Source organism: Alosa sapidissima, chromosome 6 (genome assembly GCF_018492685.1).
Source record: "Alosa sapidissima isolate fAloSap1 chromosome 6, fAloSap1.pri, whole genome shotgun sequence".
NCBI lineage: Eukaryota > Metazoa > Chordata > Actinopteri > Clupeiformes > Clupeidae > Alosa > Alosa sapidissima.
In genome coordinates this window covers 25,095,880-25,120,612 of record NC_055962.1, presented here as the reverse complement: position 1 = coordinate 25,120,612, position 24,733 = coordinate 25,095,880, and the positions used below count along the sequence as shown (strand labels likewise).

The 24,733-nt window shown below is 45.8% G+C and overlaps 1 protein-coding gene across 1 annotated transcript in view; it reads right to left on the bottom strand.

Moving 5' to 3' along the window:
• Positions 1–24,733, bottom strand: part of fam49a (family with sequence similarity 49 member A) — a 36,267-nt gene that overhangs the window by 9,860 nt on the left and 1,674 nt on the right. Inside the window, 1 exon segment of the mRNA XM_042096412.1 lies at positions 5,833–5,890. The gene's annotated coding sequence lies outside the window, so the exon portion shown is untranslated.

The following is a 24,733-nucleotide window of genomic DNA, read 5'->3' as shown; positions in this document are numbered from 1 at the left end:
CTCCTCAGCAGCATCAATACGCATGGCTGTTTGTGTCCAACTCGGGGAGATCATGGATGGGTGTGGTCGCATGCATGCATGTTGGTATGTGTGGGAATAGACTTTTGACATTCACCTTGGTATTTGTTGACGCGACTCGAATGACAAGACCATACTCAAGTATATAATTGCACCCCAAGCAAGAAGATTCGCGGCTTTGTGAAAAAAAATTCCACAACTTCCTGTGGTGCTGATATCTCAACAGCCGTCAATACTTAACATCACAGTGGGCCCTGATGACTCTCTAATAAGAAAACACAGCACTGCAAAAACAGCTTCTCACAGAACCGCAACATCAATGATGAGGAGCACTACCATCAGACGCCATGACTGATTTTGGCCTCAGGATACAGGCATGCCCCCCCCCCGGTGTGGTAGATGATCCTGCAGGCATGCATGCGCCTCCTGTAATGAGAGCTGCCCTGGCTGACTGGCAGGATGTGCTAAATGACAGATGCACAGCTGAGAGAGACTCTGCAGCTGTGGTTGCAGTGCCTCTGGCAGCCACAAGGTGGTGCTGCTGGTACAGAATGAGGAGATCTCCAGGGAGCTAAGGGGCCTGCAGCAGAGGCAGATGGATCGCCTACGATGGCTGTTTCTCAAAGTCGAGGATCCTCAAGGATTCGTGCTTGGTAGAACTGAGCCCTGCCGAGTCAAATCCTTCAAAGACGAGGCAAGGCTTCTTCTTAGCATTCGGAAAACACAATGGAATAGACTAGCGAGTGTGCAGGAAGCTGCAGTTGTGCTCGCTTCTTTTTGAAAAACATTGAATGATCCCAGTCATTCTCCCACGTCAATAAATTAAATTATACATGTTTGATTAATTTGCCAAAATAAACCACAGAGCAGCAACCATTAAGCAAAATCATAAAGAGAAAAGTGGACTATTTAGCTCAAAATAATTCTCATTAGAAAGTAAATGCCTAAATGCCTTCTTTACACAATTACGGTGTACGGTGAGTTCAAAGTTGTCAAAATGAACTGAGCCCATACTTCATTTAAGCTTCTTCACATAGTGACAATAAGACGATGTTTACATTTGACAGTGAACTGCCTTGTTAAGTACAGATTTTAAATCCTCCATAAATGTGCTCACAGGATTGTGGGTGATCCGAGCATGCAGAGGACACCTACATGAATCATCGAAAATTCAGCAAAACGAAGGACTTTGGCCTTGATGGATGCTTGACATTGGAACAGTACTTTGGCAGGACTTGATTGTGTAACATCCTTCAAATAGAAGGCTTGAAGGATCCCACCTTGAATTTGAGAAAAAGCCGATGTGTGCACACCAGGAGGTCAGGGTTCAGAGGATTAGCCTCAGCCAGTTAGCCGCCACAATCTTTCAAAATGGCGTCTCACACGTAAGTCACTTCCGGCTACACTTTCAAAATCAAGCCAATTAGGTATGACATTACTGGATGATACAGAAGTATGTTGCCTGTGAGGATTGGCGGATGAACTGGCAATTGCTAGGAGGATCTGCCAATCAATGGACATATATGACCTGGGGACGCCACTTTTGAACATGGCAGCAGTCCACTGAGTATATAGGCTCATTTGAGTTTAGTCAGCACTGTGCAGATCTGACTGGACTTTTGTACAATGCAGACATGTTTTGTGTTATGTCCTGCATGCATCACAATTAGTCAGATCTGCGCAGCGCTGTTGAACAAGCCTTATTTTTGGCAGAATTAGCTAGCCTAGCATCGGCCATTGACGTGAATGGGGACAGCGCTTCCTCACTTTCTCTAGTTCTATAAAAAAAAAGTGCCATCTGTAATACCTCCTAGTGCACATCCTCACATTACATATGCCACTTTTTCAAACATAAATGTCAACAACATTTTGACTATTTGATGGAGATTTCTGGCAGTTATAGGGGTGGTCCCAGGTCAGTTCATCCATATTCAAACCATACATCGTGATGATGATCTAGAATTAGTGTCTGTGACTTTCACCAGGTATCCCTGACTGGAAACTCCAGTAGTAAGCGATGAGTTAATTCACCACCATGTGAACACTCACACAGTCAAACACACACACACGGTTACACACACAGTAGAGGCACAAGAGGATGTGAGTACAATACGTGTTCGATGGGGGCGGTGGCAGCGTAGACTCACCCCGGCTTCCTGTCCCTTGTGTTGTGTAGTTAACCATGCCAGATTGGCATCTCTACCTTCCTGCATGTGCTTGTTTGTGAGCATGTGTGTGTGTGTGTGTGTGTTGCATACAACTGGGCATAATCCCCATGCCATAATCAGGTCATATATGTCCATTCTGTGCCAAAACAAACACCAGCGTGAGCATTAGAAGAACAGTTGGACTTTAACATCTATCCAACAATAACACAATAGCTCCTCAGAGCTTAATGCAATATTAATATTAAGTCATTGAGTTATGTCACTCTGGAGCCTAACTCAGAACGCTTGTTTAAATTGCAACCGCAAGCAACACTGGTTATTTGACTCATCCATAAAGCAAAGTTGGTAATAAACCAGAGATCCCCCTGCACACACACACAGTCATCAAGACTAGAGACCGACTGTGATTAATAGAGCAGTTGTGGCTGGTGCCTGTGGTTTGTGGAGAATAGAGGAAGCATTAAGATGAAGCAATCACCTTTCTCTGGACTGCACTGAAAGCTCTTATACCAGCTTTACCGTCTCTACCTTAAAAACACACACACAACCCCCAAACCTTAACGGTAAACACTGAGAGAGAGAGAGAGAGAGAGAGAGAGAGAGAGAGAGAGAGAGAGAGAGAGAGAGAGAGAGAGAGAGAGAGAGAGAGAGAGAGAGAGAGAGAGAGAGAGAGAGAGAGAGAGAGAGAGAGGAAAAAAAGAAAGAAAGAAAGAAAGAAAGAAAGAAAGAAAGAAAGACTCAGCCTCTCTCTCCCTCACACACACACAGTCTCTCTCTGACACATATACATACCAAAGCATGCAGTATATACACAAGGGGCTGCATATCCCAGATGCCTGAAGGGTTGTGTTGGCCCAGGCCCACTGGTCCCTCTGCTATTGTTAGCTCCACTGGAGCTCTGCAGCAGCAGCCAGGCTCAGGTTGGGGGCTGAGGCCCAGGGAGCCGGCCGTCATTCAACACCACTTCCTGTTTGTGAGGAGCACCAGGGCCCGGAGCGGAGGCCAGGCACACAGGCAGCGCGGCACCGCTGCAGCACAGGCACTCGGACAGACCCACTCCGGGAGGTCATGTCGTATCGGTCAAGATCTACAGTGTTCTCACAACTGGAGGGCTCGTCAATTCAGGGTTTGGAGAGTGTGTCGGTGACTGCTTCCGCACGTTTAGAGTAGGTGGAGCAGTCTGCTAGAATGCGCCAAGAACAGGAAAGTGACTCAAACTTGTAAAGATCATGAATGTGCAAGAGAGAGTAGGGGTGCAAATCACAAGTTTCACCACAAGTTTCAGATTTAACTTTGTTACTGATAGGATCAGTAGATGGAATTAGTTTATCGTTGTATGGTTCTGGATGATTGCAGTTGGATGGAGGCATCAGCTAAACCCAAGCTATTTAAAACAGCAATCATGTCCACAGCTGCGCGTTTTAATCAAAAACTTCCATCTGAAATAGCTTAACTGCTGAGGCAAGCTAATAAGTAATACTAACAGAGAATTGCCCCAAAATAATTCCACATCAATGATCAGCCTACCAACGGGGGAGTGAGTACGTTTTCTTAGCTGCCATCAGAGCTGTAGGCTACCAAAGTCCTGCTGCTTCTCTAGCAGGCGGTGGTAGCGTAGTGGTTAAGGAGCTGGGCTAGCATGCAGTAGCCAGAAAAGTTGTGGGTTCAATTCCCGGCTTCCACCGTTGAGCCCTTGAGCAAGGCACTTAACCCCAAGTTGCTCCAGGGACAATGTAACAATGGTCTTATAATATAATTGACATACGGAAGTCGCTAAATGAATAAATGTAAATGTTCTCTGGCAGCGTCAGCTTGTAGATTGATACTGGAAGTAGAGGCAGATGTGTAAACACTAGTATGCAAGATGGACCGCAACAAGTCTGTATCACGCCTTCTACAGCTTAGTAAGAGAGAAATGTCATGCAAAAAAATCTTGGAACTGGTGCAAAAATAAACAAGCATTTCTCAATGTTGATGCAACCGCGCTGTTTGCTTTCAGGTCGGTGCATAGACGTAGATCGATGGATAGCTACACCCCAAAGAGAGAGTACAGAGGCAACGCATACGTGCATGTACACACACACACACACACTTCTGAAGGGTCTTCACACTCTAGTGTTGTTGTGTGGGTGGACCTGACTGTTGTATCCTCACTTCACCTCTACACACACACACAGAAAGTGGTAGTAGCAGCTGCAGCGGCATAGTGGTCAGATGTGAGCCTTGCTTTCATGACAAAACACATACCAATGAGCAGTGTGTAACCACACACACACACACACACACACGCCACCACTATCATCACGCACACACACATTTAAGTACTGAGGAGCCTAGTAGAAGAGCCAGTGCACAGCGGTTACCACTTTGTTTGAAGCTGCCCCCACAACAAATAAACAAGTTGAAACGAGCTCCCCTCCCTCCCGTCAGTCAGGCAAACGCTACACATGCCCGCCCGCCCCCCGGCCCGCTCACAGCCAGCAGCTGCCCTGTTAACTGCCTGTTTATAAACATCAATGGGCCAGCACCAGCAGCGGCTCCATAGGAGACCCAGTTTATATACAGTCGCGCTGCGCTCCACCTTCACCAAGTGTTGGCAGGTGGGAACCAACACCACACTGTTGTTGGTCATAGACATCATATTACACACAGAGTGGGATCGGTGGGCTGACGTGCTATTCTACTCTGTCTGGACCACAGCATAGATGTTGGGCAACACAGATATCCAGCCCTGATCAGACTAACTGTAGATCCAGGTAAGATAAGGTCATCTGTACAGGCAGGCTAGTAAGCCTGCTCTTTGCACTGCACTAGATTTAAGAAACTAGGGTATTCATCCTATTACGGTCTCTGCTGTGTGTGTGTGTGTTCACTGATGGCCTCTCTCGTATTCAATAGAGAGGGCAAGCGTTTCTCTTACCTGAGAACACTGCTTCACTCGGTATGAACTCCCCACGATGTTAATCACTCCCTAAATAGGCGACCTACTGTGACCTGCTTTGCAACAACAACAAAAAACACATGCCCTTGCAAGTGAAGCAGGACCCACAAGAAACACACTGGGAACACATTGGAATCTTTCTGTGCAGGGGGCGTAGTTTGAAAGTCAGCGCCAAGGTGCTGCATGTGGCCTAACGTCTCATGGACATGTTCTGCTGACCCTGCAGCCACTTCCCCTTTTCCCTCTCCGTGACGGACCGACTCTTCCAGCTACTGTTCAAAACCCAGCCAACAGAAACACAAACTACTCCACTTATTTAGACATTGTCAGCACATAAACACCCCCCCCCCCCCCCCCCACCACCACACACACACACACATTCCTTGTGTCTTTGGACAAAGCCGAGTGACAAATATCAGACTGTTAAAGCAAATGAACTGGGAGCAGCAGTGCCAAAGATGACTCTCCCTGGCGGCCGGAGCTCATGTTTCTTGTGTAACGAACGCGGTCAAATTTTGCAATATATTGACCGATACAAATGGCTGATTATAAAAACACGGAGCCAAACAGGACGGCCTGTGTGTGGGAGGACAGATGGTGGATATTAGTGAGCTGCTGAGGGGAGATGTGGTGCTTCAGCACGGACTGAGCGTGCTCAGAAAAAAGGGATGCCTGAATCATCCTGTAGCCATGACGATGGGTTACCTTATCTGGAGGAGGACCTGGGTGGAACCCTTCTAAAACATCCGCCTGCTTGAAGCTCCTGAGAAAGGTGGATAGAGGGAGGGATGGAGAGAGGGATGGAGAGAAGGAGGGATGGAGAATGAATGAGAAATCAAAGAAGAGAGGGAATGGGAAAGTGGAGGAGACAAAGAAGGAGAGGAAGAATTAATACCATGCGTAACCTCTAATTAAGAACTCTGTGACATTTCATAGCACTCCCTCCGAGGTCTTTGTGCAGAGTATGTGTGTGTGTGTGTGTGTGTGTGTGTGTGTGTGTGTGTGTGTGTGTGTGTGTGTGTGTGTGTGTACATTTTGCGTCTCTCTGGCGACCTCCGCTTTCTCTTCGTTAAATCAGTCAGTTTAATTATTCACGTCTCAGTTGGTTATACCACTGTTGTCTTGGTGACTGAGGGAATGTGAAAGTGTGTGTGTGTGTGTGAGACACAGCGAGCGAGTGAGTGTGTGTGTGTGTGTGTGTGTGTGTATGTATGTATGTCAAGTGCTGAAAGTATGTGCATGTTTGTATATCTGCTCGACATGTGTGTTTTCACAAGTGTTCACAGATGTACACAACTGATAACAGATGCACAGAGGTGTGCAACTGATTGTGTGTGTGTGTGTTTGAGTGCATTTGTATGTGATTAACTCATGTCCCCTGGCTGTTCTGGGTGAACTGGGGTAGCAAACATCCAATGACACATCTGACTGCAAACCCCCGTTTATGGCTGCCTGCTTACCTTATGTGCTGTGTGTGTGTGTGTGTGTGTGTGTGTGTGTGTGTGTGTGTGTGTGTGTGTGTGTGTGTGTGTGTGTGTGTGTGTGTGTGTGCGCGTGCGTGATGTTGGCGTGCATGCAGCTGTAGTAATGAATCGGTCCCTGCAGGGCTATCCTAGAATGAGGGTGGTGGTGGTGGTGAACTCCACAACACTTTAGCCAGAGCTGCAACGTGAGACAAACAAGTCCCCCTGCAACAAAGGCGTGCTCTGAAACTGACCTGCACTCGCTAAAAAAACACAGTCTAGGTCATCAGCAACAGCATCACAGAACTTAATAGCATCTGTGACGCAAAAAAACGTTCCGACACAAGAGACTCGATAACACCTGGCACTTGCAGAGAAGTGTCTCTTGTTGGAGGTGCTAAAATGTTACCGCTGCTCCACTAGGTCATCAGCAGCAGCATCACAGAACTTAATAGCATTTGTGACGCAAAAAAACGTTCCGACACAAGAGACTCGATAACACCTGGCACTTGCAGAGAAGTGTCTCTTGTTGGAGGTGCTAAAATGTTACCGCTGCTCCACTGGGGTCATCACTGACTGAAAATTGGACGACTCGGATTCAAGACGCTTTGGACAAAAGCATCGGCTAAATATCAGTCAACTTCAACTTTAACCTTGTTATACAGCCTACCAGAATCTTATAGAATGCCCATTTACACAACGTTGATCACCGCTGAGGAGTAAACCGCGATAAGACCAACAAAGACCTTATCTGACCATCCAAGACCACTTTCAGCCTTCAGGCCCTCCAGAGACCATCGGACCCACCCTGACAGATCCGTCTGTTGCTATAGAAAGTGGAGGAAGAGGAGGAGGAAGAGGAATCCTGCTTAGCAACAGTCACCCCGATCTCCTCATGCATGTGTGACCACACACACCACGGACACACATGCGCGCGCAGACACACACACACACAGATACGGACTCAGACTGTGAGCCTGCGCGAGGAAAAAGGGAACTGAGCAAGCCCACGGGGATCCCTCCATCTCTCTTTCACACACACACACACACACACACACACTGACAGACACACACACACACTGACAGACACATGGCCTTATATGGGCATGTGGATCCCCATCCCCAACACCCCACTCCACACTGATCTGGCCGAGTGCTTCTTCTCTACCTACTGTACACAGCTACAGTATATTGCACACAACTCTCTTAAATATGTTGCCCAACATGGCTCTCTGAATGGCATAATGTTTATTATTAAGTATGGGGTCTTCTAGACTGGATGCTCCAACACGTCGAACAATGAAAGAGTCAGAAGACAGAGAGAGTTTACAGAGATAAGCAGTTTGTGTTTAAGCTCATCCCAGTGCATCTCTCTCCACTGAGCGTAACCCACTACATGCACACACACACACACACACACACACACACACGTCCGTCCCTCCTTTTCCATCAGGACAGGTAGGAGGGTCAGGAAACAGAACCCCGCTAAACAAACATGTTTTTCAGAACCCACTTGGAATGTTCCAGAAGCACATCACATAACATATGATACGGAAACAAAAACATTTTTTTTTTATGAGCGAGCAAGAGAGAGTTTGGGGTGGGGGAGGGGGGCTTAAAGCACAGAACATTTCTGAGCCCAAAGTTAAATAATATTTAATTATTATAATGAAGTATATAATACTCTTTTCAAACCCAGGACACACCAGAATTCCAGCACAGTGCCTGAGAACGCTAAGTCTGGAGAATAAGAGAAAGAAACAGATAGTCATACCAACCATGGAGTAATAAGTAATCGCTGGCATTACGGTAATGAGCAAACCCATTACCCTTTGTGTGCAATGATGGCTCAGTAAGATGCCAGAACGTACGTGTGTGTGTGTGTGTGTGTGTGTGTGTGTGTGTGTGTGCTAACGGACGACTACTGACCTGCATCTCCTTTGAGTCTGTCTGACAGAAAGGGGGGAGGGTGGTGGAGGTTACCTTTTACCCTACGGTAGTGGTCCTCCTCCCACCAACCTCACGCATGAGAAACAGGCATACAATCTCACACACTTCTTAGTAGCTGGCTCGCTGCCAAAGCAACATGAGTTTCCATGGTAACCAGCTGAGCTGTTACACAGGGACACGCATGGAAGTGACAGTTTCACTATTGGGGTATAAAAAAGGAAATTCTATCACACACACGCATTACATGCAATCTGAGGGGAAGGGTCTGGCATGGAATGTCTACGCCATCCTCAGAAACAAAGGTACGCATGTAGTACGCATGTGAGTGCGCGTACGTGTGTATCTTTGCGCGTGCAAGGTAAGGGGCACACCAAGGGCTCAGTGAAGGTCAGACTCAATCGTGCTGAAGGTGTGAGCCTTCATATGGCACCCATCAACGCATCTGTCTGACCACCCAGCACTCAGTGTCAGTCTGCGTACTCAGCCCTTTACACCGAGACAACTGGCACAGATGGATTGGGACCCACCAACACTGTACAAAAGCATAGGAAAAGTTACCCAGACTTAAAAAGACAGATTCAAGCCACTCTTCTTCATATTAAAAAGCTTTATTCAAAAAGGTACACTATCAAGTTCTAGAGTCGCTATATATTTATATTTTACTCTGCTGTTGCAAACTTATTGTGACATGGTCCCCCTATACACAATGCAAATGCTTTTGTTGCGGAGGTGAAAGATTAACAACAGGCAAACACTATCTCCAAAGAGCTAGATCTACTGACAAGGTAATGTTTCACGATTCTCGCGGGATTTGTCGGGCGGCCATTCTTGAAGTTGCATGGCTGGTTTTCTCGGTAGCGACTCGCTACGTTTATGCTGTATAGCTATGCTAGGCAAACGATTCGCCTATTACACGTTCGTTTACCATCAAATTCGTAAAGGTTATGGTGAAAATCTTGCATAGTGTACCTTTAGGCTAGTTCATAAAAGAACAGATCAAATCATGCTAACATGTTTCGGCCAACATGGCCTTCATCAGGGCAGAACCCAAATGGCACCCAGGGTTCTGAACCCAGAATTCCCCTTCAGCAGGGGAGTTTTGAACTTTGTAACTAAAGATTCTGTTCTGCAACATGAATGAACCCAGATATTCTTTGTAAAGTTTCATTTCCAACATTCCCATCACACCGGTGTGATGGTACCCGGCTTAAGGGTTAATAGATGTCTTCATCCCAAGTGACAGGAACTAGTGTAAAAGTATCATACAGCAGCACACTACCAATACCAGTCCACATGCATCTGGACGTGCCATCTATTTGACCACAGAAGAGTGGCAGCATCAATGGAAGCATCAATAGCAGCAGCCCCAAAGCAACATGAGTTTCTATGGCAACCATCTGAGCTGTCACACAGGGACACGCGTGAAATTGACAGTTTCACTATTGGGGTACCTCTAGCTACAGCATCCTCAGCACAAGGGAGCGTGATGCATACATTGACTTATTTGTGGCGGCCCACCACAATACCAACACTGACCACCACACAATGATTTTCCTGGTTGTACTAAATTGTGCTTAAATCTGGTTAGAATCATAACCGTGCTGCACTAATTTGTAAAAAAAAAAAACTGTTGCATTCGAGTTAATTCTGCAAACCTACCACCACAAATAGAATTCAATTCTGTGGGAAACACTGCCACGGGCCATTGGCTGGCACTGAGGGAACCAGGTAAAAAAAGTCATCAGCAGACGATCAATTAGTTAATTCCCTTCTAAGATCAGGCCATCCTTAAAAATATTTTTGTTTGCAGTAACAGCCAAAAAAAATAAAAAATGGGTCGGTAGGTAGGTCAATATTTTTTTTTTCAAGATTCAAAGTAAAAAAAAAAGTTACATTTTGGTCATGTTGATTACCTAGGAATGAATTTACACAAATGTGCATATCGTGACGTAACTGACTGGGTCTTCAACCCGTGCCTTCAGGCGCACCATTGCAAACCTCATTCTGATGCAGGTTATATAGACCAGCCTTTCTCAAACTTCTTTGACCTGAGGCCCGGTCATGGCAGACTTTTGGGTCATAGGGCTCATCTACATGTACCCAGAAAGAAGGCTACAGTAGCTCTTGACCACGTTATATTGAAATTTGACTATACAATACTCAATGCTATACAGTGTATTATACAGTCTCTGCTCTGTTTCTAAGGAAGTTACAAAAAACAACGTCGTTCTATTAAGTTTCGTTAAATAAATAAATAGCCTTCCAACAGGTTGAAGCGGAGCTTTGATACCAACGTTATCGATTAGTTTCAGTTTCTCTCGCGCAGACGCGCATTGAATGAATGCTCATACCACCACTTAATTGTAGGGCTCCATTTTTAATGACATCGATAGTAGAAACGATTGTTTTCTTTTTTCGTCGATCCGCGGTTTCTTGATCAACTGCGCAGCAAATTATCAGATGAAGCACCGGGCCTAATTTCACTCCACGACTCAGCAGTCTCCATGTTGCGGACCCATATTTTGAGAAATGCTGAATAGACCACAACCAATTTCAATACTCCGACACGGTCACCGCTAGACTAGGGGGAGAAGGGATGAGAAAAGATCTGGCCACAGTTCTTCCAGAACTTAGTAACAGCGTTATCAGTTTGTGTGAATGAAACGAAGTGACATGCGTAAAACCAATGGTGTAGAGATGACGCCACAGGTTTTTTTTTAAGTGAGCCACGTTTGCATGTAGGCAATTTATATTCACAATACTTGGGCCTACTAAAAGAACTATTATTTTATTGCATTTGTATTGGTTGTTTAGAGTAAAAATTGGTCGGTATTAACGCAAGTTTACAACCGGCAAGTCGGTCGGACTAAAAGGGGAAAAAAATAAATATTTGGGTCGGTTCTAAATTGACAGGGTCGGTCGGGTTACGGCAAACGAAAATATTTTTAAGGATGGCCTCATTGACAACATCTCCCTCACTAGCGCACACACACACTCCTAAGTAGACCTACACTATACACACACCCACTCATTCTATAAGCTCCTCATCTCCCACCCAAACACATTTCTCAGAAGGAGCTGGAGGAGGAGTGTCCAGCGCTACACAGATGGACACTGCTGGGAGTGGGGGCGCAGACGAGCAGCGGGGCACTGGGATTGGCCAGGAGGAGAGGTCCCTTGGAAAAAGGCGGCGTGGCATGGTGTGGTCTGGGACTCAAGTGAGCCCATTGTAATCCCAGAAATGTGTTTGTCTCAGAGTGTGCATGCTTCTGTGTGTGTGTGTGTGTGTGTCTCAGAGAGAGAGAGTATGTGAGGGGTGTGTTCAGTTACAGAATGGAGAGACTGAGCACAACCCTACTCATGCTCCTAACCAAATCACACACACACACACACACACACACACAATCTCCTCCGTCCAGCGTTCCAGCCTCCCTTCACCCCAGAGACGTCCAGCTCCAGAGCTGCCAGCTGCGCTCCAGCGGCGAGGATGTCCACTGGTCAGAAGCCAGTGCTCGGACACGCTCATCTCCTCCTTATCGCCCTCCTCTTCACCCGCATTCCTATCCGCTGCACACACAGATCACACACACACACACACACACACACACACACACACACACACACACTTCACCAGGATACAGGGACACCGCTGCAGCAGCAGCTCAGGAGCCAAATCTGGCCAGGATCTGCAGTGACGGTTATGCAAAAAGATGCGGCAGGAGATTAAGGTGCCGTTTACACAACGCCGGTTTTTGAGAAACTGGTGAGGTTTTGTTAACGGTTACGCCTTGAGGCAGTTTAGGAGACTGAAACCGACAGCTTTTGAAACCGGCTTCCGAAGTGGGAACTTTTGAAACCGCCGGCTAACTTTCGCCGTGTAGACGCCTGTAGGTGCGAAGCCGGCAACTTTATGACGACATAGCCCCACCTCTCAACTCAGCCACGGCACTCGACCTGACATGCGGCTTGTCAAAACAAACCAAACCATTTATTTATCATATTAAAATGTTTTTCTTTCCACTGTCATGATTTATGTGCACAATGTAGCCTATCAGCCTTTAGTGGCTAAGTTAGAAGCACACGTTAGCTTAACTTAGTTAAACATTAGCTTACTGCATGTTAGGGTTTTCTCCAGTGGTGCTCAGACCTAATGCAATGCGTAGGCATTTGAAATTTCACATAGCAGTCACATACCTTGAAAATGAACTTCATTAGTTTAACAGTTGAATTGAAAACCGAACAGCACATTTAGCTGGTTACACCTCTGTGTGTACACGCAAGGTTTTTTCTTGCTGGTGTCGTTAAAGGTGTGAAAGCGGTAAGAGAAAATTCGTGTAACAGGCCCTAAAACACACACACACACACCTATTGTTCTAAGCGCTGATATGGCTGAGGGAAATCGGCTGGGGGGAGGTCTGAGGAGGCCAAGGAGAGGGAGAGGGAGAGAGAGAGAGAGGAGAGAGAACCCATGAGCATGACCAACCGTCTCATATGGGTTTTCTGGAACTGATAAATATTTGCTGGGCCTAGGGGAAATAAATAGGTCAACACAGAAGAGCATGGTCTCAAGACACACACGGTCTCAAGGCTGAGCTCCCAAAGAACTTCCTGTATCCACTTTCAGTGGACACACACACACACACACACACATTAAAGATACGACAGTGACACAGAAATATGGAAATGAATAAACCAGTCTGAGCGAGGCAAGTGCATGCAGTAGGGCTGGGATAAACGATTATTTTTTAAACGATTAATCTAGCGATTATTTTTTCGATGCATCGATTAATCTAACGATTCATTTTTTAGTCCGATTCGATTTCGATTCGATTATCTCCCCATTAATTCACTAATAGCAACTTATACATGTTTATTTACATATCTGAATGAAAAAACATTAATTCTTTAACATTGCAATATATGTTTATTGCTACAGAGGTAGCATTCAATAAAGTTCAGTAGTGTATGTCAGTAGTGAGTGCCTGTCATTTTAAGACGTTCGTGTGGGAATCCTTGCAATTAACATTAACACAGTTAAAAGGCTGCTGATGTGTGGATGCAATTCATAACGTAGTTAGTTCAAATAACGGTTCGTTCTTCTCCTTTGGACAAGCACTTTTGAGTCTTGTTAAACACTTTTCCATTTACATCGGGATTTTGCAAACATTCAGTCAATAAAATGAGCCCTGCATGAGTAACGAATACAAGCAGCTGCAAGTAAGCATGCTAAACTTGACATCCAAACAGTATTCTAACGTTAGCTTTGAGATACTGCTTGATTGCATACTGTAACTTAACTTAGTTTAGTCTCCTCACTGTACTATGTTGTGATAAGACCTTAGCAGAGTTTACTTTAACTTTAATGCAGCAGTTTTGAACAAATTTGCGCAGCATTGTCACGATGCTAAGCGGATTTAATAGCAATTTAGCCCACTGTGTTCTATGCAGTGCTTCTATGTGGCAACAACAATCGTGAATATTTTGTTAAATGCACATGCAGAGGAGCAGCGTGCTCGTTACGAGAGAGAGCGGGCGGGTTCCACTTCCTGTTCTTACAGGGAGGTGTGAAGCGCACTGGAGGTGGTGGTCTCTCTGTCACCGTCCCCAGTCCACCCTGCGCCACCATCATAACAACACGTGCGTCGTGTGAGTGGTAACTGCCTGCTGTGGCCGTGTGTGATTTTATGAATGTGACTGATTGCAAAAATAAGCATCATATGCTTATTTACTTTTCACAGCGTCTCCATCCACGGTCCCCGTTTAACCTCTTTCTTACATCTTCACTGTAAATCTTGTGAAACAGCCGTTATTTATAAAGGCAGACGGGAATGCTGTGACGCATGAATTGGTAGGTGTCACACTACAGTAAGATTAACCTTCCATTTAATGTCTCTTAAGTAGGGGTGTAAAGATTAACCGATACGTATCGGTATCCGTTTTTAACGCGTCAGATACGGCTACATCGATACGTGAAGCCCCGTATCGGAAAAAAACTTAAATGAACCGGTCGTTATATCGATTTACTTGTTATGAATCGGTTAACAACGTTTTCTGCTCGCTCAGACTTTCACGTTACGTTCCAAGCAGCGCGTTCGTCCCACTTCCGGTTTTGAAACTATACGTGGCACGGAATTGTCGGTAATGCAGTTCGTTTTTGGTTACATTCATTGCCCAAAGTTGTCAAATGACCTTATTACCCATACATCTACTGCAACTTAAGCATGTGACAACTTGCACTCGGTCGGCTTTTGTTTTTCGAAATCCAGCGCGAAATTAAACACTTATAGCATTCCTAAACAGCAACGATAGTCTGTAGAGTAGCCTTACCTTTGATGAAGGGATTTCCTTAATGTTAAATAATAATTTGGCCCTAGCTGCTAAAATGATGCACAAATTATTAGCCAATGATTTTGTTCATATTTCACTCAGACTTGTGGCATTATAGGTTTCTGCATTAGGTCTACTGTTGGAACAAAATAAGCCCAGAGAGCTTATTGATTTGTAGGCCTATTTTATTCTTGTAGGGTAGGTTAGTAGCCTGGGTGTTCCCATGCTGCCTTGCGCGCGATTTGATTCACGCTGCTAAGGCATCCTGGAGACCATGGAGCAAATTTTCGCCTGAGATTGGGGACCAATCACAGAACAAGGGGGAAAGCAAGACGATGATGAGCTATGCACAGACGCATTTGATAGACATCCGTGGCACCCAATAAACGGATCTGGGCATTTTTTTCAAATACGAGAAAATTAACGTTTGGTTCCCAGACCACGTCTCATTGAGAAGTGGTGGCACTAGCCAGGCTAGTAGGTTAGGCTATATGAGAAAAGGCCAAGAGTTTAAGCACTTTTATTTTGGTATTTCAAGGCTACAGCTCCATGAAAACAATCAGATATAACTATAAAATCTGTGAAAGATCTATAAAGTCTATAAAAATGTATTTTTATGTTGTATTTGGCTGCTGTGTTTGACTGAAATGTAGACTATTCTTTTTTCATTTCAATACAGTATATGAAACAAACCTCAGTTTAGATAATCATACACACACATTTTTTTGCCTAATTGGCAAAGGTGACTAATCTGCCCGGTCATAAAAAAGGGGCTGCATGTAGGCATGTCGACAAGAATTTGTTGTATCAAATCACTGTCCAAAGTCCTTCCTCAGCATGTCTCGTTCATGTGGCCCATTGGCACAGCTCTTACCTTGGAACTGAAGGCGTGGTGCAGATGCCATCTCTGAGCATGCTCCACTCCAGGCGCATGAGTGTGTGTGATGATTCACATTAGAATTGTGTGTGTGTGTGTGTGTGTGTGTGTGTGGGGGGGGTGGGAGTAACATTCCCGAGCCTGGCGAACGGTCAAAACAACTGGAGGCGCTGGTGAGGAGGTGGCACATGAGTGGGGCCTGGGCTGGCTGGCTGACTGCACGGATGGATCCGGGCTAGAGATGCCATTCCGATAAAGAGCTCGGTCCTCCACCCCTGCCACCGCCGCTACCCGCGCCACAACGAGGCCTTTCAGCTGTGCAGAGCCGGGGTTGCCCAATGCTAATATGCTTGGATATTACCACACATTCCAATCCCCTGAGCCTGGCACACAATTAGATGCGTTCACAGGGCAAACGGACAAAGTTCACACTTATCTCCGATGCAAGTGGTGTGTGTGTGTGTGTGTGTGTGTGTGTGTGTGAGAGAGAGAGAAGATTCTGTGGGAGGCCTAGTCTGTGAGATGATGCTGGGTTTGAAGTCCTTATCGGAAGAGGGCCGTGCGAAACGCCTTGGGTCTGCAGCTTAACTGAAATGGAATATCACCAGCGATTCCCTTCTGCTCCCCACCTCTTCCAATTCACGGACTCCATGGCAACCATTTCCATGGATGCCAGAGATACAGTGCAGGCACAAGGTGGCGACGCAACATGATATGTTAGCAATGTGGAGGAGATACAATCCGCTGTCAAAGATAAGTGGCTTTTTTTAAATCTCAAGGTACTTTCTCGCTCTCTAAATAACACTCAAAACCCAGACAGAACACATGTTTGTGAGAGAGGGAAGTAAAAAGGGAAAGAGGGGAAAGAATAAGAGTGAGAAAGGAGAAACAGGGGAAGTGAAAGAGGATGAGAAAGAGCAACCTAATGGAGTGGAAGAAAGACACGCACGCCAAAACCGGAGTGTGAGCGCGAGTACGTGAGCTTCCTCTTCTTGGCAAACTGAGGGTAAATAAAAGAAAGAACTGGAAATAAAGCAATAAAGAAAAAAATAAATAAAAAAAAAAAAAAAAAATCTCCCTTGCCTTTCCCTGAACTGCGTGGGCTCATGTATCTCAAGTTTCCTCCCACACCAGGGAGGGCAGCGCAGCAGGACACCTTTAGGCAGAAACACAGACACACGCCAACACTTCCCCTCTTCAAAATAAGAAAGACCAGCTCGCCAGAAGAAAGGAGAGCAAGCAAACAAACCAGGAAGCCTCTGGAGAAAGATAAAATCCCCCATCTGTGCTGGCCCAAGATACAAAACATCCCATCACTGCTCTGGTTACAATGTCCCATTTGACTGTGTGTGTGTGTGTGTGTGTGTGTGTGTGTGTGTGTGTGTGTTAGGGGCTTCAAAACCCAAAACTGCCACTTCATGCATAACCCATCATTCTTCTTCTCCTCCTGCTCATCATCTGTCAGCTCAGCTAGCACATAAAACTCTGGGCCCCATGAATCAGCTAACAAACAGCCATTTGTTCTCCACTGTGTTGTACGCTAGTGTATCATATAAATCTCTGCCTCTCTTCTGCGAGTCTGTTGTCATTTTGAAGCCTTTTGTAAGACTATGAGTAGTGGGGTTGAATGCGTAACTATTGAAAGTGGAAGTGGTCACAACAGAAATTGGGAACTAACCGGTCATTTAACTCGTTCGGAAATAACCGATCATTTAACTCATTTCTATTATGCGAGCTGCTGTGAGGAATGAGGAACTTCTAACCAGAAAATGTGATTTAACCTGACAGACGCCAACCACGTGTGGGAATCCCAGAGATGCACAGAGCAGCCCGGGCCGTTTCTGAGTGTGCTGAACCTGAACATTGACCATCAGCGTTGGAAAGGCAATGGTCGTGGGCTCAGGCAAGAGGAGCGAGAGGACCACACACACACACTTAAACGACAACCACACTATTGAGGAGTGTGTCCTAGAAAAACTGCGCCTACACTCAAGGCTGCTTGAGCCCACAGCTCAAGGACAGCACAGAATTTAAACAAACACTTCAACACATGCACACACACACAGGCAACAACAAAGTATGAAATAGCCTAGGTGTTTGATAGTAGTTAATAATAGTTTCAAAGCACAATTAAAAGCAAACGGGCTAGTTATTAGTGTCAGTCTTGATTTATGACCTATGATTTTGGCAATATAATTTACACACCTCCCACAACCACAAAACATGCCCTCTCAAAAAAAGTTTGTTTACCACTATTTTGTTCACATCAAAATAAGAGCTCTCGATTTAACCCAACACTTAATGTTCTAAATTAGGTCTAAATGGCTCCATTTGGAGTGATCTGACTGAGTCTTAAAGGGCTGCTTAGCTGCTCCTTTAATTAGAGCAGAGGCTCACAGACATGCAGTGTCCCAGGCCCCTGATTATGATGCGACAATAAAAACACAGAGGCCAGCCCGACTGCAACCCAACCACCATTTCAGACAGACAGTGAGAAAGAGAGGGAGGGGGAAGAGAGAGAGAGGGAGGGAAAGAGGGATGGATGGATGGAGGGCGGGAGAGAGCCCAGACAGACCAACTGTAAGAAAGACAAAAAAGGAAAGAGTCAGGCGTAGATGTAGAGGGTGGTAAAAAGGTTGAAGATGTATGCACAATAATGGACACAGAATGAAAACAGATACAATGGCTGACAGTTGGGCAACAGGAGGAATAGTATGGGTCGGCACCACTCACTGTTATTTCCCTTACACAAAAAGACCCTGGAGAGGTCACATTGTACAGCAAAGAAGCTCCACCCCTCAGACAACACAGACTTGAGTGTGCACACACACACACACACACCCTCCACCACAAGCCCTCTCTGCTCCATTTTTAACGTGCCCAGTGTTTTGACTGGGCAGGAAAACAAACAGGAGTAAAAGTGGGTTAGCTGAGGAGACCGACGGGCCACACCTCCTCAGCGCTAACGGCTAACGCTAGCAGGAGTCTCCCTCAGCAGCTGAGGGCTTCAGGGTTTTGCCCTTAAATGGATATGGGGGGGGGGGAAGGGGGCTGTGTGCATTTGTCTGCCTGGGCAGGAGGGGAGGAGGGGTGTCTGTGTGCAGTGCGTACACGGCAGGTTTTTGCTTCTTCAGTCTGCTGCTGCTGCTGCTGCTGCTCAACTTGCCCGCCCCCGAGGCCTTGACAGAAGGCGTGCTTTTGTGCTGCATCACGATAGGACTTCTGGGGGCTGGTCAGGACCCCCGGGGGTGGGGAGTGGACACACAAGCCATAAACATCTCCACTTTTCAAATACAGACCTGCCCATCAGGACCTCATATAAATACCATTTGGCATGCTTTATCCACAGCAGAGTTTCTTGAAAAATTACACAAATGCTTATTTTTCAAAGCCTTGATTCAACCTTTCTTTTCAAGTTTGGACCAGATAATTTACATGTCTGAAAACTAGGGGTGTAAAGGCACATGTATTCCTACCAAACCGTTTAAGTACAGGACATTAGGTTCAGTACAGATGTTTTTTTTTTTGCTTACGGACCAAGTTGCAAATTCGAGTTCCAATCTTAAGTGGCGCATCAGCAGAATACTATTCCCCTTACGTAGTCAGTGAATTTTAGGTTAGTAGTAGAGGCTTACTGAACCGTGACTTTAAAAACAGAGGTACACACCAAACCGTGTTTTTTGTGTACCGTTACAACCCTACTAAAAACACAATAAAATAACTGATCCTCAAGAGTGATTGTGAAGTGACTCGATAGCCCATGCCAAAAGGGCTGAGCAGTCCTTAAAGGCAATGATTGTAACTTAGTCTGTTTTTCTTGGGATATATACACGTCCCCTATTTCAAGCTCACCGACTCTAATAATACAATACAAATGGGTAGGCTCAGAAAATAAGCAGTTGAGAAGAATGGGGCAATCTTTTTTTTTGTTCCATTCTTGAGCAGAAGTTCCCGGAGGCTCGCTGGAAGTTCCTGTACCACCAAGCCTCTGCCGATATGAACGAACGCCCAGCCTCTACATAGTGCACCACTCATTCCAGAGATGGGCGGCAATTTCATTCTCAGAGAAGCAATCACCCCCCCCCCACACACACACACACACAAAACGGCTTTACAAGGGCCATTCAGACGCAGATAGATAGATAGATAGATAGATAGATAGATAGGAGATAGCGATAGATAGATACTTTATTGATCCCCAGGGGAAATTCAAGGTCTCAGCAGCATACAGACAACACAAACACATTCTTTAACAGCAGAAAGAGTAATTAAAGTATATAATATAAAAACACAACTAAGCAATAAGGACAGTAGAAGATAAAGAATATGCTAAATATACTAAAATACAAATTATACTAACACTTAATCTAAATCAATTCTAAAAACAGTATCCACATAGTGGTGATTAATCAATCAGAGGCGCTTGCAATGACTGAGGCAGGGACTGAGCCTGTGATTCTCTGTGCATAGTAAGGTATGGTAAGGTGCTCTAAGGTGCTCTGTGCGAATGAGTGTCATGGTGGTAGTGCAATAGTGATAGTGGTCATGGTGATAGTGCAAATGAGTAAGTCCAACAGTGCAACAATGCAGAAATAAAGTAAAAGTAAAGTCTATATATTTAACTATTTAAAGAAAATGTATAAGTGTGGCCACAGTTCGGCTGTGGCATGGAGGGGGGGTTATGCATATGTGCTAATATAGCTGTTGCTGTGTCTGTTGGAAGCATAAATCATGCTTCCCCTACCCTCGCTCGGTCTTGGGCTCTCATTATCCGTCCACTTCTATGAGGCCATTTGTCACCTCCTCTCTCTTTCCAACTCTTCTCTGGAGGGATTTTAGCTCAAGCGGTCACTTATCTTGTCAGACACACACACACACACACACACACACAGGTAGATTTCAGTGTGCATAGAAGCTCTAGCCAAGGGCATCAAAGGTTGTGCTGAACGATTCTGTCACCATCGAGACCTATCAAGTCTATCTGGTTAACTAATGGGTGTTGTAGTTGATGTTGATGTAGTGACGTTTTCCTTGAGGGATGGGGTGGGGTGGGTGGTGCTAAATTTTTGTTCCTTCAAAGTCACTAGAAAGAAAAAGAAGAGCCCGCACACAGGGGCTGGATGATTATATAGGCTACACATGTTTGGGCCTACGTTTTGGAGTTATGCACCAGGCGAAACATCTTTAATTGATTATTACCTTCAAAGTCACTAGAAGGACTGGGGTGGGGGGCAATGAGAGCCAGACCAGGAGAGGGAGGCAGAGGGGCAAACACAGGCAGAGTAGTGTGTGCACCAAGATGGGGGTGGAGACTGGGGTGGGACACGGCGGTTGGCATTTGAGGGGACATTAAAGTGTGTAGGGCTCTGATGGGGAGCGTGGGCACGAGACTCAATAGTACTTCTGTTCACACAGCTCAAAGACACACACACACAAGAGAACCAAGTATTCAAGTGTGTGTGTGTGGCCGTGCAAGAGGGGGAGAAAGAGTGTGTTTGTGAGGAGGCTGACAGAGAGCGAGTGTGTGTGTGTATGTTCATATAGGAGACATAGTGGGTGTGTGTGTGTGTGTGTGTGTGTGTGTGTGTGTGTGTGACCAAGTAGAATGGAAGTTGCTAGAGAGCAAAACAGTGCGACGCATCTTGAGAGAGCCTGATAGATAATGACAAATACAGAAAGATATGTGGGTGAGAAAAAGAAGGAATTTGTAAGAGGGAAAGATTTTATGTGCGCGTGAGTCTGAGAAAAGGGAAAAAGGAGAAAGGAATGAGACCGCTCGTGTATCCCATCCAAACTAACGGGAACTGACCACTTTGATCTGGCCGACCTGGACCACGTCACCACATCACTTACCTAATCTTTACACATGGACCTCCGACTGTTGGCAAAGTGGAGTTCTCACTGGTATGGTTGGTACCATTGAGATGAAACAGAAAAACATTATCTTCAGGTAACTGGTGAAGTGAATCACAGCTGAGAGAGGCTTCGGTTCTCAAACTCGGCATTCTCTACCCTGACCGAATGACCCTTGGCTTGCTGACCCATCCACTCCCCACATTAAGGAAGTATAAGTATATATACTCTTTTGATCCTGTGAGGGAAATTTGGTCTCTGCATTTATCCCAATCCGTGAATTAGTGAAACACACACAGCACACAGTGAACACACAGTGAGGTGAAGCACACACTAATCCCGGCGCAGTGAGCTGCCTGCAGCGCTGAACAGCAGCCCTCGAGGAGTAGTGAGGGGTTAGGTGCCTTGCTCAAGGGCACGTCAGCCGTGCCTACTGGTTGGGGTTCGAACCGGCAAACCCTCCGGTTACAGGTCCGAAATGCTAACCAGTAGGCCATGGCTGCCCTTAAAATTAAATAGTCATCACAAGGAGATCTGGACCAGCTCTTTCCAAGCCCACTTCCAGCTGTTTGTAAACCACTGCCGGCTGCCGTAACAGTCGGAGCCTGTTCTCACTGGAGATCAGCTGCGGGCCAGTTTACTCAGGTCCCGGAACCTTCTATCGGTTCCTGCGTGAGGTAATCGCAGTTCGGCTGAAGAACTGTGGACGCGGAGGGCCAGAGATTACATAAGCCAGCACACAAGTGTGTTGTGTGTGTGTGCGCGAGGTGTGTGCATGCATGTGGACGAGGAGGTTTAATTAAAGCAAGTCATTACACTGCTGCCTTGGCAGTGTGGAGGAGGTTAAGCCTTAGACCATGGCACCCAAGAGATTTGTTGCTTTTGCAGACATTTCTGGGCATTTACACATAGACAGACACACACACACACACACACACACACACAGCTGTCTCGCCGGTATGAAGACACACAGTGGCACTTTTTTCCCCCCTTCCTCCCTCCATTTTCCTCGTGGTGCTTTTAAGAACTGTTACCATGGACAAAAACACTATAAATCTCATTGTCCCAGCTGCTGTTCGAATCAGCGCACTCATCGAGGCGTAGAGCACAGCCAGGGCCCTCTCTGCACCATGGAGCCAAAACCCACTGAGTGGGGGGGACGCTCCTCCATCCCAGCAGCCCGCAGAGGCAGAGCCAAGGCCCATCAGGACGAGCCACTCAAACCATCTCAATAGCCTCAACAGATCTGACACAAGGCCTGTGTGCTATGCACACATGATATCAACAAAACGCACACGGCAGGTATCTCATACCAGCTGGTGTGCTTTAGACAACCTCAGTAGCTCACGGTCACCATCAAGTTGGTTGCCTGGGCGGCTATCTAGTCACAGGACGTGAAAATTAAGTTAATGTTGCATTTGTTGCCATGTCAATACGATCATAGGGATCAATGCATATTTGCTTCCCTCCCTGCTAGTCAGCTGTATACAAAACTTCCAATCATATGTGCCTCAAAAATGTATGAGGCAAATATGAACAGAAACCAAATCTGTTTGCATCAGAGAGGTAGGGTGGCTAGTTTCTGCACCAGTCAATCATCCGAAGTTGTCCCATCACAACAAACAAAAGCTATATAACATTAAGACACATTGCATGAAAAATTACTCATAAAAAAAGGTTCCCTTGTGAAGTAAACATTCTCTGATGATAAACATGAAACGGGTAACTCAATCAGTTCAGAATGCCAGTACTTGTCTTAGTAACTTTAATTATAGGTCACTAACATCCACTTTGATGTCAATCACAAAATCACCCAAGGCTTCTACCACTGTGTGTGTGTGTGTGTGTGTGTGTGTGAGTGAGTGAGAGAGAGAGATAGAGAGGAGGAGAGAGAGGTAAAAAGACAAAAGAACGCAATTCAAGCACTCAATCAGATGCGATAAAGGCCTATCAGCTTCACAGCATGCAGATCAAAGGAGTGAAATGTGAACAGGATGTGTGTGAACACAAGAATGAATAATACATCAAACCACACAACGTGCGCGCACACACAGACATACAGTAAGATTTACGTGTTAAAGTATCACAACACAAGTAACTACACCTATTCAGTGAAAAGTGAAGTATGGTTGGACACTAGAAATGCAGCAATCCACCCAATCAAACAACACTGCAAGACTGAAGTCCACCACAAACTCTCTACACTAAATAGATGAAGCTGTTAGTTCAGTTCAATGACTTCATTCAGCGTTGGGTCAAGACCAGTAGAATGGACTGCAGTCTGTCCAGATGGACGAATCTGTATGCTACACAGATGTTCCACCGCACATGCAGTGTCTACAAACAGGGGCAAAGGGGCTCTACTGCGTCAACGTAAACGAATGATGCCACTCCAAGTAAATCAGAGAAAATGTTTGTCAAGCTTCATACAGCTGACCCATATAATACAAGAGAGGTGACTCAGAGTGGTGGGTGTTGTCTCCTGAGTCTATGGCTGGTGGCCATTGTTGTGGAAAAGAACAAACAAAAAAAACGGCCAAGAGAAAGACGCATCAGCTCGTGCAAATCTCTTCGCAGAAGAGCGAATCACGACGACTTAAAACAAACGATTTCACACATGCCGCTCGTCCAGCTGGAGATATCCAGCGAGGGAAGACTTGGACGGCGGCATACAATATATTTACCCGCTGCCAAGAGCCATGCGCCCCCCTTCATCTTTCGCGCCCTATCCGTTCACTCCACAAACTCCTCGTGCTCGCAGACCATTTGAATGAGGCGGGCGGCACGCGAGGATACCGCGAAAAACAAAGTCAGTTAAATGTCTAATGTCAGTTAAGTGTCAGCCAACTGACGACTGGAAATGCATACGCCTGTATGCAGAATTAGCAGAATTTCCGTGGCAGAGAACAAACAGCGCCCAAACGTTATCCTAAATCTCTTGGTAACCACAGGTGCGTGACAGTGGCATTGCAGAACACCATGCACAGAATTAACAGACAGATGACACCAAAATAATTCACAGAATCAGCTACTACGACCATGGCAGATCTGGTTATCACACAAAAACTCTCAGTGTGTGGAGGACGATGGAGAATTAGAGTGCACAGAAAGTCTGCAATAAGATCCCTGGGCGTTA